The sequence below is a fragment of the Orbicella faveolata genome, unplaced genomic scaffold (genome assembly GCF_042242905.1).
Source record: "Orbicella faveolata isolate gen_17 unplaced genomic scaffold, um_ofav_v1 contig_46, whole genome shotgun sequence".
In the NCBI taxonomy this organism is placed as follows: Eukaryota; Metazoa; Cnidaria; class Anthozoa; order Scleractinia; family Merulinidae; genus Orbicella; species Orbicella faveolata.
In genome coordinates this window covers 3,699,894-3,707,500 of record NW_028301576.1, presented here as the reverse complement: position 1 = coordinate 3,707,500, position 7,607 = coordinate 3,699,894, and the positions used below count along the sequence as shown (strand labels likewise).

At 38.8% G+C, this 7,607-nt stretch overlaps 1 protein-coding gene and 1 pseudogene across 1 annotated transcript in view; both read right to left on the bottom strand.

Moving 5' to 3' along the window:
• The window catches only part of LOC149098002 (uncharacterized), a 21,974-nt gene extending 20,850 nt beyond the window's left edge, over positions 1-1,124 (bottom strand). The window contains exon 1 of the mRNA XM_089277099.1: positions 966-1,124. The gene's annotated coding sequence lies outside the window, so the exon portion shown is untranslated. The remainder of the gene's footprint in view (positions 1-965) is intronic.
• Positions 1,125-5,520: 4,396 nt separating this feature from the next.
• On the bottom strand, positions 5,521-7,014 carry LOC149098001 (histamine H2 receptor-like; annotated as a pseudogene).
• Between the last annotated feature and the right edge of the window lie 593 nt (positions 7,015-7,607).

The window sequence follows — 7,607 nt, the reverse complement described above, 5'->3', positions numbered from 1 at the left end:
ACTTCATCCACAATGAACCAAGACATATACAGCAGAGAATCTCTATATTTCAAACAACATCCGATAAACAAGACCATGCATTTGATAACATCCTACGCCTTAACTGATATCCAGAAAACATCATAGATGAAACTAAGCACCACTGGAATCACGAACAAGACCGGCAAACTTCATACACAGAATGGTTATACTTCAAAATCCCAGTCATCTCAGATCGACTAGACCACAAAATCACCAAAATCATCTACAGAGAAGGCGTGCCACTCACAAATCCCTCACACCAAGACAAGCCTCTCTAAGAACGCCTCACAGCACACATGCACCAGACCAAACTGTCTCATCTCAAGCACCAACCCGAGCCTATGAGGAAATGCTGTGTATCAAATCACACGTAAGGGACATAAAAAGAAAATCTACATCACAGGCACCACACGATTGAACAAATATGACAATTCGTCCGCAAAAATAAAATACATCCCAACGGGCCAAAAGACAACTAACAATCAAAGCACTGATGTCAAAATAATTGTACAAAAAAACGACCACGTCAACTTAGTCGTAATTATTCGAGGCTTTTCATATCCGAAAGTGTAAGCCCGAACTCAATTCCCTAGAAGAATACCGTGTTGAACTCAAAGACCTTTTATTTTAAACTGGATTGCCTTAGTATATCTTTTGTCATTAGCGATTTTATATGATATTGTTACCATCGCCACATTTGTACCACTCATTGTTCTTATTATATATTCTAATAATTTTTGTCACCTACATTGTTTTATATATTACGCACGTTGGATTATTTTCTTTGCATTTCCTGACAATGCCGTAGATCGGCGAAAGTTTGGAATTAAAAGAATAACAGCAGCTCAAAGGCCTCACTCAAATCCCATACCCAACATGCTACTTACGTTAAAAAAGATGTCTGAAAAGTGTAATCTGTAACCTGTTTGTATACATACACATACCTGGCAGGTTTGGGTGTCATAAAACAACGTACATAAAGCAATATTTCTGTTCCAAAAATCTTTCTTTCCTACAACAAGAGTCCCACAAGAAATGTTTCCTTGTTCTTTCCGCATGTTTAGGAATCGATAGATCAGCACATTCTTTTTCATTCTCGTCCCCAGAGCCTGACGACATTTTTAAACGAGAAGCACTGGGGATGACTATGATTTCGCTCGTCCCGGCCAGGGGCCCGTTTCTCGAAGGTCCCGAAAAGTTTTCGCACCCAGAAAGCCATAGCAAAATCTCGAAGCTTATGATTATAGAGTTGTTTTATTCACCTATTCTTAATATGAACAGAGGTTCTCTTCATACAAGAAGTTTCAGGCGTATTCACTTCTCCGTTTATAGATACAGATGAACTAAAAATGGCTTTATGGGTCCGAAAAGTTTCCGGGGCTTTCTTAGAAACGAGGCCCTGGGGGCCCGTTTCTCGAAAGCCCCGGATACTTTTCGGACCCGTAAAGCCATAGCAAAATCTCGAACCTTACGATTACAGAGCTGCTTTATTCACATATTCTTAATATGAAGAGAAGTTCCCATCATACAAGAAGTTTCAGGCGTATACACTTCTCTGTTTTTAGATACAGATGGACTAAAAATGGCTTTACGGGCCCGAAAAGTTTCCAGGGCTTTCGAGAAACGGGCCCCTGGTCCTAGAGATTGGCTTCAAGTTTGAGAAAATGGAGGGAATTTCGTCGTTCATGTAAACAAGAAAATTTACGAACGTAATATGCTTTCTCATTTTCCTCGGAATTATTATAATAAGCAATTTTAGCGCGCTCATAAAGCGCTGGAGCCGCGAAAACGAGCGGCGTAGCCGCGAGCAGCCTCAAGAAGGAGGCAACTAAGAATTGCTGAATTTCCGAAAGCGAGCTATTCAACCGAAAATTCTTGAACTTTTAGCATGAAAATCAAATGGAACGGAAATTTCCCGCAAAACAAATTTTTGACAATTTGGGTATACCTCAGGGGGTTCTCTTTTTCGGAAATTATGTAAATCCGCAATTTTCTATTCAGCATTAGCTCTTTTGGCCACGATCACAGCGAGTTGTACATCCCATCTATTATAATCTTGCCGCTTGTCTGTCGATAAATACTAGCCACAGCTAAATTTGTCAAGAAAGCGTTTAATTCCATTAAAAATATAAGCCCGTGGTGTACTTGTTTGTTTTGCATATCATAGGTTGGTTAAGAAATGTACGATTTATAAAGCGCGCACAACCATTGTACCACTCATTAACCCTTTGCTTTTCGACATTTTTGCTGCGCTGTGGTTTTTATAAGTTCCCTGCTGTTATGGTCTGTAAAAAGACACGATGTTGACGTATCAGTGTTCTGTGTGCTTCTGTATCAGTTTCGCTTCAAACCTCGAAGTCATTGAAAAATTCCAGGCGAACAAAAGCGCAGCTTATCGTTTTTCACTCCGGTGCAGCGAACCGGAAAATTCTCTTCCAATCATCTCAGGAAATTTCCGGAAATTCACACCGGAATTTTGGGTCGAGTGGAAAGCGTCCCGTAACTGACCTTCAGCCTGAAATGGATCGCAGCTAATGCAACTTTGGTGGGGCTAACGCAGTTGACACCCACACAGTTATAACAATGATACTTAAACGAAGAAAATTAACTTTCAGTGCAAGCAGTGGAAGTGAATAGTACTTGCTAATCACCTCTGAGTTAACCAATCAGAGCGCGCGAAAAGATCTATTCACTTGTGTGGTATATACTAATTCCTCTTAATAAAGTAGCCAAAATATAATCTAGGCCATAGCATATTTTCGGTGGTACACTGGTGCTAGTGAATTTATATTGGTTACCTAAGCTTAGTGATGACTCTATTTTAAATGATTTTTAAAAAGACCGAGAGACCATTAACATCACATTAGTATTAAAAAGATGTTTTTGTTTTTTATGTCTTCACTTTTTTCAACTGATTTACAAAACATACAAATACCACTGAAGAGTTTTTGTTAACGATTGTTAAGAGGCAAATCGGCTGTGTTGTTACGATTTGGAGCACTGACCGCAGAACATTCTTACTACATATGCCTTAAATTCGGGCATCCGGAGAGAGTATATTATGGGATTAACTAGCGAGTTGGCCAAGTATAAAATTAACGCAGTCATATGAAAGTAGTAAAATGAGTTCCAAGAGTCACGAAGACTAATAATGATGTAAACAATAGGAAATGGCAGCCAACTCAATAAAGACACAAGCGCAGTAATAAGTAAGGTAGTCGTTAGTTTACTTTCTCTCAGACTGGCTGCACCATGATGATGACGATAACGACTGCAGCGAACTTTTATGAAGATGCAACCACAAGAGACACAAATGACAGAAAGAGAAACGAAATGATGTAAGTAGTACACCGTTAATGCCATGTTTAAGTTGAATTTTGCTGGGTAGAACTGAAAACGTAGTCGGAGACATTCCCTCGATATAGTCGTCACCCAGATGGCAGTGAGCATTACTCCATAAACCCATTTCTTAAGGGAGCAATGTCTGAATGGAAGAAAGGTCGCGTGTAGCCGTTCTAGGGAGATTACGGCTAGATTGATCATGGAAGCCAACCGGCAAAACAATCTTACGCCAATAGTTAGAAAACCTGGCAAAGTGTCATACGGAAAGTTATCCTCGAAAATACAGTCGAGAATTTCATAATAGACATTCAAAGGCCCTGAAACTTCCCCAGCTAAGAGATCCACTATGGCCCGGCAGATGAATGACCAAGTATGTACTCCGTCGCTGTAACTGACGCTGCTTTAAAAATACTATTATAGTGACGATGTTAGAATAACTATGGCCAGACATTCAGGGATGAGCACAGCAAGCCATGGATTGCATTCTGAGGCAGGAAGGCGAGCCATCATCTTGTCGTAGTTGGAGTTTGCAGTACTGTTGCTCTTACTGATATTTGCAATCATTTTGCTCCGCTCCTTCTGATACCTTCTAAAAACTAGAGCACCTAAAAATGAGGGCTGAAAGTTAAGATATCAGAGATCCATGCTGCAAAGAATACAGACTTGTGTTTTTTGCTTTTATTTTGGTTTTATGAGGATCGCCAAAGCCAAAATCCTTAAAAATATCTAGTAACTGACTAGTTCATTAAGAAGTAATTTTTTCTTTTAATTAAAGGATATATTCTATTCCCTTCAAATATTATCTGAATATGATTTTCTTTCCCTATGATCATCTTAATCAGGATCGTCTTTCCATAACAAGTTACAGTCACCTTATACTAACCTTTATACTTCCCTTCAGAATTAAGTGGTAAACCTTTTCTCGCAGAAAAACCACCTTGAGATCGAGAATGCTCCGCTCAATACTAGAAAATATAACTCAATAGACCACTTTGTAGTCGGTTTTTAAATTATATACAACTTAAATAACCCATATATACATCTCAAACAAACCACTAGACGGATGGCAATGTAACAGTTCCTTATGGAACTTTAATTTGTTCGTTTTTTCAAAGCAAACAGTCGGCAGATGTTAATTAAAACTGGCAACTGCCAGACTGTGTGCCAATATTGCGTTCTGTTGATACTTCTTCACCGCTGTCCATTTTCCATATCCGCGGTTCGTTTTGATTCACAAGCCTTCGTAATGTACAGTCTCCAGCATTACGACTACAAAACGTTCTCGGATTTCTTTGTGTAATTCTGAATACGATAGAAAAGGAGCTTATATTTACTCCTGGATATAAATTAATTAATTGTGAACGATCCACACATGCATGTCATTCGCTGATGGCCTGAATTTGCAACTAATGTTTCCACCAAGTATAACTTATTCGGAATCAACTGGCACTACGGGCGCTTTCCATTGATCAAAAATCTCCAGTTCAACTTTTCTGAATCTTTGCTGTTCGAATGCAAGGCGTTCGACCGCCTCCCAGAATTCGAGGTCATGTGCTCTGCAACACAGGCATGCTGGGTGGAATTTGTTGTGTTGAAAAATGGCGTTTTTTTTTTAACATTTTCGAGGGTTTAAAGCAGGAGGACTCTGAAACGATAGGTTGCACCATTCTCGATAACAATTACGGTCCCGCGTAGTGCGAACAGGGCCTTAACATTCCTCTGTAAAATAAAATCACAAAATTCTATGGGCCTGACCGAACGAAATGTTTAAGATTATTTTTTATGTGGTAAAAATATCAATCTTTTTGATAAGAAGAAAACGTATTTTCAACTGAAACGAAAAGCAGGGAATTTTACTATCTTTACCCTCACTTTTCATGTGTTTTACATCAATTAATTGCTAATTAGTAAAAAGCATAGTGAAATTTGCGACTTTAGATCAGTTCTGATAGAGTAATTCTAACAACAGAAGCAATATGCAAGAAAAGTGTTCCGAAACTAGTGAAAGGTACTTCCATCTGACTTTACTTTATTTAGGAACTTCTGAAACTGAATTAGAAACACATTAGTTTTGTTACTAACATTTTAAACTTTTATCCTGTACACAGATTTTTCAGAAAAGAGGTTGATCTTTAAAGATACTATAAAAAGATTAAGAGAGGCCATTAACATCGATTATATACCATCATTGGTATTAAATAAAGATCTGTTTTTGTTGAAACGACTTCACATTTTTCAACTGATTTACAACACATACAGATAGCACTGAAGAGTTTGTGTTAACGATTGTTAAGAGGCAAATCGGCTGCATTGTCACGTTTTGGAGCCTTGAAGAACATTCTTACTACACAAGCCTTGAATCCGGGCATCCGGAGAGAGTATATTATGGGATTAACCAGCGAGTAGGCCAAATATAAAATTAAAGCAGTCATGTGAAAGTAGTGAAATGAGTTCCAAGAGTATAAACGAACAGTAATTAAAATAATGAATTTATATTGGTTACTTAAGATTAGCAATGACTCTATTTTAAATGATTTTCAAAAAGACCGAGAGACCATTAACATCCTATAACCGTCACATTGGTATTAAAAAGATGTTTTTGTTTTCTATGTTTTCACTCTTTTCAACTGATTTACAAAACATACAAATACCACTGAAGAGTTTTTCTTAATGATTGTTAAGAGGCAAATCGGCTGTGTTGTCACGATTTGGAGCAGTGCGGAACATTCTTACTACACATGCCTTAAATTCGGGCATCCGGAGAGAGTATATTATGGGATTAACTAGCGAGTTGGCCAAATATAAAACTACCGCAGTCATGTGAAAGTAGTACAATAAGTTCCAAGAGTCACTAATACTAATAATGAAGTAAACAATAGAAAATGGCAGCCAACTCAATAAAGACGCAAGCGCAATGATAAGCAAAGTAGTCGTCAGTTTTCTTTCTCTCGGACTGGCTGCACCATGATGACGAGGATGACGACTGCAACGAACTTTTATGAAGATGAAACCACAAGAGACACAAATAACAAAAAGGGAAGCGAAATAATGAAAGTAGTAGAGCGTTGATGCTGTGTTTAAATCAAAGCTTGCGGGGTAGAAGTGAAGACGCGCTAGGATATATTCCCTCGATATTGTCGCTATCCAAATGGCAGCGATCATTACTCCATAAACCCATTTCTTAAGGAGGCTATGTCTGAATGGAAGAAGGGTCGCGTGTAACCGTTCTAGGGAGATAACAGATAGATTGATTAGGGAGGCCAACGGGAAGAACAACCGTACGTTATTAAGTAGATGTATTAGCCACTAGAAATACGGGATGTTGTCCTCGAAAATACAGTCGAGCATTGCACCATAGATATTCAAAGGCTCTGAAACTGTGCCAACTAAGAGATCGACTATCGTCAGATGGATGATCAAGTATGTGCTCCGCCGCTGTAGCTGACGCTGCTTCACAAATACAATAATGGTGATGATGTTTAGAATGGCTGTGGCCAGACATTCAGGGATGAGCACAACAAGCCATGGAATGCATTCTGAGGCAGGAATTAGGTGAGATATCATCTTGTCGTAGCTGTAGTTTGAAGCACTGTTGTTGTTACTAATATTTGTAGTCATTGTTGCTCCTTCTGACGTTTTCCAAAAAAAGATGATAACCTAAAACATGAGGGCGTAAAGTTGCATGTAATTATAAGATATCAAAGAACTCATGCAACGAAGCAAGACTTGTTTTTTTTCTGGCGTTGCTTTTGCTTTGTGAAGATCGCAGAGCCAAAATCCTTACAAGTCTAGTAACTCACTAATTAAATATGTAGGAAGGATACCACATCCCCCTCAGCTGGTTTTCACACAGGTCTTCTATCCTGGTCGATCGAATTGGAATTTGGATGTGTTGGTTTATATGGAGAGTTTTTCTCCCGAGAACCCGGCGAAAAACCCTCAAGGCAAGAGCCAACGACAAAATCAACCCACATATGGCATGCAATGGGCCGGAATCAAAGCCGGGCTACATTCATAGCAGGCGAGCGCTCTCAACACCGCGTCTTCCTTGCTCCCCTAAAGCGAAAGTAAGCGATACCAAGCTATTCTATTAAAGGAACTCAGTCACTGTATTCTAAGGTATTTTTTCACGTACAAAATTACCTTTAAATTGAAAGAAGCCTGAAAATAATAGTTTATTGAGATAGGAAAACACCAAAAAGCTAGTAATTAACCATAAAGGAACAAGGATAGTTAAAAGGATG